Here is a 10,766-nt window from a genome sequence, read left to right as displayed (position 1 = left end):
CTTTAGTCCACACTTATTTTCTATGTTTTATCTTAAGACTAACATGTTACTTAATATTTAGTTGTATGCAAAACATTCAACATTTAAAAAATAAAATTATTAAATTTTTAAATAATAAAAATATCATTATAAAATAATATTAATATAAAATAACATAAAAACTAAATAAAATATAACAAAAATGATATAAAAATATAAATAATCAGTAATATTTAAAAAAGTCAGAAGGATTGCTTCAGAATTTATATTTTAAAGAAAACCAGTTTGAAGGGAGCGCTTTTTTTATATCCACATATGAAATATAATTCAGCAAGAAACTGCAATACCAGGTTTTTAAACATAGATGGCGACAGAAGCAAAACCTTTGAACCGTAGCTTTAACAAGAAATCATGCTGAAGTATGTTGATGCGGAATACAATTATTTCAGTATTTTCCTATTTAGGTTAAGAGGAAACAAAGCATTTGTAAATATCTGCAGCATATATTGTGAATAAAAACTGGATCAATAAAACACTTAAATTTAATTTATTTTAAATATAAAAATACATTTTTACGTAAATAATCGCACATGTATCGGTTTATTTAATATTTAAAGCATTCTGTAAAATAAAAAGCGCTGTAAAAATAACACCGAAAGCTGTATGCGTATATCTACAAATATGAAAATAAGTAGTATTATGAGAGTACGTTATTGTAATACTGTAGGCATCTCTATTTCCTCTGGCTGGCGAGAGATCTTCCTGCCTGCAAAAGAAATACAATAGTATTAATGACCTTTTTAACGTGTAAATAAAGAGATTCGGTGACGTTCAGAACTCACCAGCTCTTTTAACACAGCTGATCTGAAGAAGAACGACAGTAGGAGCAACGAACACTGCGATCTCAACAATAATCACAATGACTGCAGGAAAGATGCGAGAAAAATAGCTAGAGTATGGAGCAACGGACCATATCAAACCCTTGAAAAATTCAGTGATGGTTTCGGGTGCAAGCAAAGCCATTTCGTACCTCTGAATAACGTATACGTCTTACACGCGCTATCAGCTGCATCTGTGGATCACATTAGATCAGTTCAAACGTGCTGAGATGTGAACAAGCCATGCATAGCTGAAGCCATCTCAGTGGATCCACTGGTATGTTGTACATTGAGATGCAAAAACCATAGTCATGAAGATTATTTTTTTTTAAAAAAAGAGACTTGAGATGCTGAGTAAGTGTCAGGATCACGTACCTTGAGCTGCTGGTTTAGTTTGTCTTGGTTTCTTCTCGGAGCTGCTGACTGGAATCGGTTTTGTTGAATCGACTGCAGCTGCAGAAGATGAACGTTTATAATCAACACAATCTGGAGTACAATCTTGAGGAAAAAGTGAATGATTTATATTATATTCTGTAAAAGCTTTATTGTGTAATCATTTTGAAACGACTAAAGCACATGTGTCAAACTCACGGCCCGCGGGCCACATCCGGCCCGCCTTGCAATCATATCTGGCCCGCAAGATCATTTTACATTATCGTTATTCATGGCCCATCGATATGAAGCGCTGTTAACGCAATACTGCACAGAACTACAGATCCCATAATGCAACGCTTCAGCTGCCTTGCCGCTTACTTCTCGCGTCAATTAAGTCTAGCTATTACAAGATATTACGAAGATAGCCGTTAGTCAAGATACCCCTCACGATGCCGAAGAGAAAAGTTGATTCTGAAAACAGAGCCTTTAATAACCGATGGGACGGGTAAACCCGTGTGTCTCATTTGTGGAGCTAATTCAATATAAGATGGCACTTTGAGACAAAACACAAGGATAACCTGAAAGACCTGGATTCAGAGCAAGTAATGTTGAACCAAGTCAGCACAAATGTGTTCCCAAAACGAACTGAGCACACTCACGCGCTGAGTTCGCACAGCGCTTTAGTGACTTTGAAGCACAAAAAGAGTTTTGAGTTGCTTCGCAACCATTTGCCGTCGATGTTGAAACTGCACCTGCGCAGATTCAGATGGAACTGATTGAGCTGCAGTGTAATGGGACACTGAAGGCAAAAGTACGACACTGTTCATTCACTCCATCCCTACATCAATGCCTCAGCTCCGTCTTCATGCGGCTCGAACCTTGTGTACGTTTGGGAGCACATATCTGTGTGAGAAGCTCTTCTCAGTGATGAAGGTGAACAAAACAGCACACAGAAGTCGTCTCACTGATGAGCACCTGCTGTCCATCCTGAGAATCTCCACAACACAGGACTTTACACCAAACTTGTTGCCAAAAAAAGATGCCAGGTATCCGGCTGCGGTCAGAGCATATAATCAGATCAGAGTCATAAGAGCAAAGAAAACGGAATGATTTGAATTGGTATTGCTGAAAAGCACACATTTTATGTACATTTCCAGGTTTTGTAGCATGTTCATATTTCTAACTTGTATAATTTCGACAGGAGGTATTTTTAAGGAGAGCAAAATCTTTTGGGATATTTAAGTTTATTTTTTTTTATATATATACATTGACATAGGAGCAAAGGAATTTGAATGTTATATTTAACAAGATGTTTTTATGAAGAGCAAAAATTAAATAGAAGTAATTTAAGGTTTACGTTTGTTTCAGCATAATAACATTTAGTTTTAGTGTGTTAAATAAATGTTTATCCTGTTCGGCCTGCGACCTAAAGTGTGTTTTGAATTTTGGCCCCTTGTACAACTGAGTTTGACATCCCTGGACTAAAGGGTGTACTATGGTCGTGACTCGTGTATAAACCAGACACTGATGTTGTGAGTCAGTGATGGTGCACCTGGTCGTGTAGTTTGTCTTGGTTTATTCTTGACTGGGAGCGGTTTTGTTGAATCGACTGCAGCTGCAAAGAAGATGAACGTTTATCATCGACACACTGTTAAACATTCATTTTATCATCCTTGATAAACTCACATGAAATATAGTTTGCGTTGAATTATCACGGGATGAGAGTTATTTCTGTACAACATTAAGTTGTTTATGCCTAATTTTTTAAGAGTAAAAAGCTGCAGCATGTATCTCTTTAGTTAGTCCTCAATTAACTACATTATTAATCCTCATGTTGTGTTTGTGAAATCCATTGGGTTTGGTTTTCTTTTTACCTGAATACTTGACAGTATACGTGACCGAGGTCTTCGGTTGATTTCTCTGAGTAACCTCACATCTCCACTCTCTGTTGAGATCTTCATTCTGGAGTTTTGTAGTCAGAGAGATGTTACAGTGTTCTGAGGAGAATGAGATCTGATATCTGGAGTCTGTCTGTAGATTCACACCGGTCTGATTCACCCAGATCAGCTGAACTTCATCACGGACCAAAGAATCACAAGAGATTAGATCACAATACAACTGACAGGAGAGAGTCACAGAGCTGCCTTGACTGATCTGAGAGGAGGATGAAGTGACTGAAAGACAAAATAAAACAGAAATCATTGACACTGAACGTGTGAGATTAAACGTAAAAGAAAGGATTTAATCATACAACTTAAAGAAACACTCACCATGAAGAAAATGCAGATAAACGCGTGAATCATTTCCTTGTTGTTCATTCTTTCCTTGTTTTCCAGTCACAAATTGCCGGCAGATGTAAGATCCATGATCTTCTTTCGTGACTTTAGTGATGTTCAGAGAGCAGTCAGAGCCCAGACTCAGTCTCTCAGATCTCTATGTCTTTCTTCTTTTTCCTCCATAAATCAGTTCAACTGTCCCTGATTGTTTGCTATACATCCATGCAGTTGATGTACAGCCAAAAAGAGCATTATTACAGGGCAGACTGACATTTTCACCAGAACTGCAGAACACATGAGTATCACTGCGCTCCACCGGTACCTAAATGATGATAATAATTATTAAAGCTTGAATAAACATTCGGCAAAAGTTGTCTTGAGAAAGCAGTGGTTTAAAATGCTTGTAGTTTGAATGTGTTGATGTGAAGAAGTTTGAAAGTAGAATAAACAATAGACGGATAAATAGTCGCTATGTGATAGACCCGGGGTGGTTGCTAGGGTGTTGCCATGTGTTTCTAGGGTACTCAGGGTGCTTGCTAGGGTATTCTGGGAGGTTGCTATGTGATAGATAGATAGCTGGATAGATTTCAGACATTTTCTTGATGAATAATCTGTAAATACAATCTTTTTGTCTCATGTTTTCAGTTCAGGGTAGTTGCAGAAAGAAACGAAGAAATCAGGGTTAACAAAAAATTGATTAAATGAAAAAAAAACACCCTGTGCTTGCAAAGATGAGTAATTTATGATGATTTTTATTTTCAAAAATCCTTATGAATGCAGATCGAGTGAGAACCATATATATATCTATAAATATATATAAAATTTACTGGGACCACATTATATTACAGAACAGATGCACTGATGTATTTGTAGCACACTTGAAACTGTCTTTCATACAATAGTGCACTCAAGTGGTAACTAATTACGTTTTTAAAAACAAAGTATGTTAAAAGTGCATTTTAGTGCACTTAGATGATCTTAAGTTCATCTTAAGAAGTACTAAACTGTTTTTTTTTTGCATGTCATATAATCTGCTTTCTGGTATACTTCATAGTTTAGGAGACTTTAGAGAGTTTCAAATGTACAATTCTAAACAAGCAATAAATAATAAAACGGTATTTACATCACTTGAATTTCATCAAAATTTCATTGTGCGAGTTAAGCTTCAGAAATCAAACTAAATTGTTTAAATAGACCGTTGTTCAAATCGTGCATCTTTTATGGTAAAGATAATAAAGAGATTTCTTCACCTGTGAGAAGTGCAGAGAGAACGAGTCCCAGCAGACACATCTGACTCTTATCAGCCATTTTCTCTTACTGTCCAAATAATTGCATCTCTTCCTTTAAACGTCGCCAGCTCCTCCTCCAGACTTTAAGATCCTATTTAAGATCGCCCACACTATACCGATGAATTACTTTTCTGCTCATCAGTTAATCTGAGGCGGTTAACACTTATTGTAGTTTGAATTTAATTGTAGAATTGAGACTTTGAAGAGCTATTTGTTTGCTTCATTGCGAGGTTTTCAGTCAGCCAAACGCTGCCGTTAGATAGCGTACGTACATCTAGGAGACGTCTATGTGACATCAGCAAGACGTATTATTTAGGTAGTTTGCTCATCTGCAATACGTCTATTGAGCGTCTCCTTTTAGATGTCTAATAGACGTCGATTAGATGTCTTTGAGATGTTATGCTTTCGAATGCATGCACAACTGACGTCTGCTAGATGTTTGTAGCCAGCAGATGCTTTCCAGATCAAGAGATCTTTAACAGACATCTTGCAGACGTACGTGTGCTATCACAGTAGACACATCTACATCAACATCTACATTTCAAAGAATGAGCTTGAATCATTGCCTCAATTGTTGTGTAACTAAAACTTTTTTCTCTTCCCGTTACTAATGGCTGTATTTTTTGGTGTGTTGTTCTCGTTGTTGTTGAGGTGTGTTAGCGTGTGAATACAGCACGTGAGAACTATGTAGGTTTCACCGCACTGCGACCAGCTCTGAACACAGTTTAGACTGAAAATCTCACACATTCTGATGAAGTTCCTCTTTAAGTGATTTTTGCTGTATAGTTGCTGCAGACCATTTACAAATTACTGCCAGTTTCGAAAAAAAAATCGGCAGCCGTCAGCAGGAAGTGGCTGACACTAAAACCAGATGTCGACTGTCGCTAAAAAAACGGAAATGGAAGGCGGCGGCAAGACAGATAATTATATAAATGTAGAATAGTTTTCAATGCATATTTAAATTAGTTTTTAATTTGATTTTATATAATTCATATTTTTTTGTTAAAAAGGTTTATTTATGAGATGCACTTATGTTGTATATTTATTATAAAAGCTACACACACAAAGACCTGCCTAGAAGACAAAAGAGAGCGTCTCAATGAACTTTATTTAAAGTCATTTCGCTGGAGTTACGATATTCAGTACATTTGACTTTTCTGACGATACATTACAATTGACATTTGACAAAAATGACTGCAATTTCCAAACATCATGGCCCAGCCTCCCTTAAAACAGGTAGTTCATCCTATGGATTAGATTAAACCAGGACTAGGTCTTTGACATTAACAGTTACAGTTTCTAGAATAGTGTCTTGGCGAAAAACATCACCTGTGAGCGTTTTAAGACCAAACAATGGAAGTAATGCATTTTAAGTTACATCAGTGCAAGTTTTTCTAGAAAGACAAGAGATAAAGATTAAACATGTGAAATGCATGTGTGGTTTGTACAATGTTCACCTGTGGCATTATCCTCAAAATATATGGCATGCTTCGTCTGAAAGTGTTCGGGATCTGAAAATGCCTGAGAATCGAGCGTTTAATCTCGTCGTTATACATTACTGACACTCTATTCTCCAATTTGATACCGAAATGATACCATTTCAGAAGTTGAATAGCATTTACGCGTGGATATGGTTTTGCATGTTCTGAACAAATTCACTTTTTGGAAATGTAATGCTTCATTTTCTTGTAATAACCGATATCCAGGTACACACAAGGTGAAGACAGAAATAAGGGAAAGAAGGAGAATGTATAGAAAGAAGTAGTTCGTAATGAAACTGTTTGGTCAATTGTTACAGTAGGTTAACGGATATCGGACAGTCTTCTGAAAAGTTCAACACACAAAACGATTATGGATAGTGTTGCGTGTGTAACTTCTATAATTGAACCATTGAACTAAAGTAGGCAAAGTTACACTATCGATAACAACTAAAATCAAACTTACGACGCATACAATTACTTTGATCACTAATTTCCGAACTTATCTCTAGAAAATCGCCGCCATTTTTGAAGTAATTGTTAGGTGATTGGTTGCGTCCACGTTAGTAGATACTGATTGGCTGTTACCGAGTGGAAGGCGGAAGCCGACTGCGATTCCATTTGCAGATGTTTATTAGAAACACACACACAGATGAGAATGGTCAAAGACAAGCAAGGGTTGGCAACAGTAATTTCAGTCCGGAAGGCAAACATACACAAAGGGATATCCGTGGGCAAAGTCGAAGGAAGGCAAAGGTCAATAACAAAGTTCAATAGAGATCGGTTACCGTAACAAATAAGGAAGATCCGTGAAGCCGTGAGTCGATAAAGCAAGCAATGGTCATACACAATGATAGTCAGTAGCACAATGGGTAAACGCTCGGTAAGGCAGACAGGCTGGCAATACTTCGCGTAGAGCTAAATAGCACCAAACAGGAAGTGGTGATAGAGGGAGCGGCTCGAGTCAGTAATCAGGAGAGGGCTCCCTCTGCTGGCTGGATGTTACAGAACCCCCCCACACTAGGAGCGACTCCTGGAGCTTTTCGTGGACGTCCTCGTGGGCGTCCTCGTGGTCGTGGTTGGTCCTGGGCAGAATCTTGTGATTGATTTCGTGGGCATCCACGTGGTCGTGGTTGGTCCTGGGCAGTATCTCGTGATTGGTTTCGTGGTTGTTCTCGTGGCCATGGTTGATCCTGGGATGGATCTCGTTGTGGGTTACGTGGTCTTCCCTAGGGCGAGGTGCTGGACGATCGGGTCTGGCTCTGTGGAACTCCTCTATAAGGGATGGGTCCAAAATGTCCTGAGCGGCTACCCAGGATCTCTCCTCTGGTCCATAACCCTCCCAGTCCACAAGTACTGGAGCCGACCCCCAGTCTCCGCGAGTCCAGTAGTCCACTCACTTGATATGCGGGGTTCTCGTCAATCTCAAGTGGCGGCGGTGGTTCTGGGGCTTCAGGGCCAGGGTCAGCTCGGGTGGACCGGTTTGAGGAGGATACGTGAAAGGATGGAGATATACGATAATTAGTAGGTAGTTCAAGTTGGTATGTGACATCATTCACTTGTTTTATTATCTTGAATGGTCCAACATACCTTGGGCTTAGCTTCTTACTGGGCAGCCGCATCTTGATGTCCCTCGTCAGAGAGCCAGACCCTTTGTCCAGGTTGATATGGGGATGTGGGCGTCTTTGGCGGTTACCTTGAATCTCCTGATACCTGATCGCTCTTTGAAGTCGTACATGAGCACTATCCCACACCCTCTCACTCCTACGAATCCAATCATCAACGGCTGGGACATTGGATGGTTCTCCTGACCACTGGAACATGGGCGACTGATACCCGAGGACAAACTGGAATGGGGTCATACCTGTAGCTAGCTTGACTAGTGAATTCTGAGCATACTCAGCCCATGGTAAAAACTCTGACCACCTGTGTTGTTCTCTGTGGCAATAGGTTGAAGGTACCTCCCGATCTCCTGATTAAGTCTCTCGACCTGTCCATTAGCCTGTGGGTGGTAACCTGAGGTAAGGCTCACATTAATGTCGAGGTGTTTACAGAAAGCCCTCCATACTTGAGACGTAAACTGAGTACCTTGTAACCCGCATTAACTGCCGTTAATATGGATTTAAATAAGGAGTAATCGCCATCGCTGATGAAAAATAGCGATGGTCTCTTTAAGAATTAGTGGCAGCAGTGAGTCAAGCCCCGCCTATCTTTTCTGGGTAGAGCGCGTCAGAGAGAAAATTCTCGATTCTCTTGAGAGTGGGAAGAGGCAGCTACAAGAAGCGATCTCCTAATCCTTCTTTGTAAGTGACCTTAATTAGAAAGAAATGATCAGATAGTGATTTCTGAAGTGATATTCTAATGTGAAGGAGCTGTCATCGGAGAGCTAAGCGGACGAGAGACAGATTTAAAGAACTGCAGAGTTAAAAGTGCCACAAAAGAGCTCCTTGAATATATATATTTATCCCTTGGTGAGTTTTATTTAAATGTCTTGATAAAATTTTATATTTGTATCAGAAAAGTGCCGCTGATTTAATAGTTGATTGTATGATCGGTTTACGTGAGACCATGTGAGCTGAAACTGATAGCGCATAGGCTAAAGCTAACGCACGTGTAAAAATAAAGTTAACTTAGTATCAAAAGTTATTCAAGTGCTATAGTGTTTAATAAGTTTTGGAGTGTCGAATTAATATCGTATAAAATGCATTCATGTGAATTTAACGCTGAAAGTATTGAAAGTTTATTGTTCTGCCCTGTGTTTTGCAAGGCTGGGTTTTTAACCCCTGTGAAATCCGAGATCCCTGACGATTCTTGATTCCCGATTCATGATGAACGCCGCGTTAACACGAGGCGAGCCTTTGGAACTGTTTCTGTGTTGAACTGTTTTGAGTTTATTGTGTTACATAGTATATAATAAGAAATCTGAACACTATTTGATTGTCGTAAAAGTTTTATTTTATTTTATTTTCCTCTTTTATTTTTCTCTTTTTATTTGTGTACTCGATCTGCTGAATCCATGCTTCTGTGAAATCCAAAAAGAACAGTTGTTATTATTTACTGTACTTCTACTAATTGTTAACTTTTAATTTTCAAATATTGGAAGTTAAACACAAAAATTGACTTTGTCGATTGTTCACTCACCTGTTGTGCTGTTCTCTTCTCTCCAGTAGCCGTGCCCTTCTTCTGATCTATTGGCCTATTCTAAACGTTACGTGAGTGCAATACACTATATAGTATTCGCTACACGATTTTGGCGAGCCAGCCAGGAGAGAAGAGGCAGTAGATAGTGAGGTGAATAATCACTGAAATAATCGTACAGTGAATTAAGCAGAAATGGAGGTCGTAGAACGAGAAAACGTTAAAGTTGAAAATGCAGTGATCGTAAGTGGCATAACACAAACTGAACTAGATGAAGCCATAGAAGCATATTTGCAGAAGTTTGGCTCTATTCGACAAATATTATCAATCGATGACCCACATTCAGAGTTCCATCGTAATGCAGTAGTAGAGTTCACGCACAATTCTGCCATGTGCAACCTTGAACCCAAATTGCCCTTAAGTATTGAAAGTCCCACTAATGCAGATACAGTGTTCCATGTACGCACCTTAAGTAGTGTATATACTTCTGCCAGTAGCGCCACAACAGGATACTTAGAGAAATTGCAGGCAATAGCAAGTGCCAGTGGAGAATCCCTTCAAGAAGTTCTCCAACGTGAGTTTGAACAAGATGAGTGAAATTAAAATTACAGTTCACTCAACAGCCAGAATGGACACTGAGGTGGAGCAACACCCTTGTAAATCAAATGTGCTGACTCCTGAACATTCAGGGCAAAAATCCCCAACTCTACAGAGAACAGAAGTTGCTGCAGAAATACTGACTCACCCTTCGAAGGATAAAGAGCCCAAAAACCCAGTCAAGGAAGCAGTGAGTGCGACATCACCGCATCGCTTAACGGACTTTGACGACAGTACTACTGAAACGGTATCGCTAAAATTGCCTATGACTGCATTGCACCCTCCAGAAATCCAGAGGATGGTGATGGAGCACATAGTCAGATCAAATGACTCTCTGTCTTCACACAATTCTTCATTTCGCTTAAAACCTTTTTCTGGAAGGAGCCCCCGTCCAAGCAACGAGCCTGATTTTTTGACACTTGGAGGGCAAATGTTGACCATCTGTTGAATGATCAATCCCTTCCTGAATCATACAAGACACGGAAAATTTTGGACAGCTTGCTACCTCCTGCTTCAGACATTATTAAACATGTAAATCCGAATGCACCATCATCGGAATGTCTTGTACTGCTAGAGTCAGTCTACGGTTCCGTGGAGGACGGGGATGAATTATTAGCCAAGTTTATAAGCACCTTGCAAAATCCTGGTGAAAAATCATCTGCCTACCTCCACAGATTGCATGTGATCCTGAGCACAACCATCAGGCGTGGAGGTGTTGCCGAGGGTGAACGAAACCGCTGTTTGGTGAGGCAGTTT

At 39.4% G+C, this 10,766-nt stretch overlaps 1 pseudogene; it reads right to left on the bottom strand.

Annotated features, from left to right (window-relative positions):
* Window positions 1-573: 573 nt before the first annotated feature.
* Window positions 574-8,137, bottom strand: LOC122342248 (annotated as a pseudogene).
* Window positions 8,138-10,766: the final 2,629 nt, after the last annotated feature.

Source organism: Puntigrus tetrazona, chromosome 4 (genome assembly GCF_018831695.1).
Source record: "Puntigrus tetrazona isolate hp1 chromosome 4, ASM1883169v1, whole genome shotgun sequence".
Lineage (NCBI taxonomy): Eukaryota > Metazoa > Chordata > Actinopteri > Cypriniformes > Cyprinidae > Puntigrus > Puntigrus tetrazona.
This window is presented reverse-complemented; position numbering and strand designations above follow the sequence as displayed.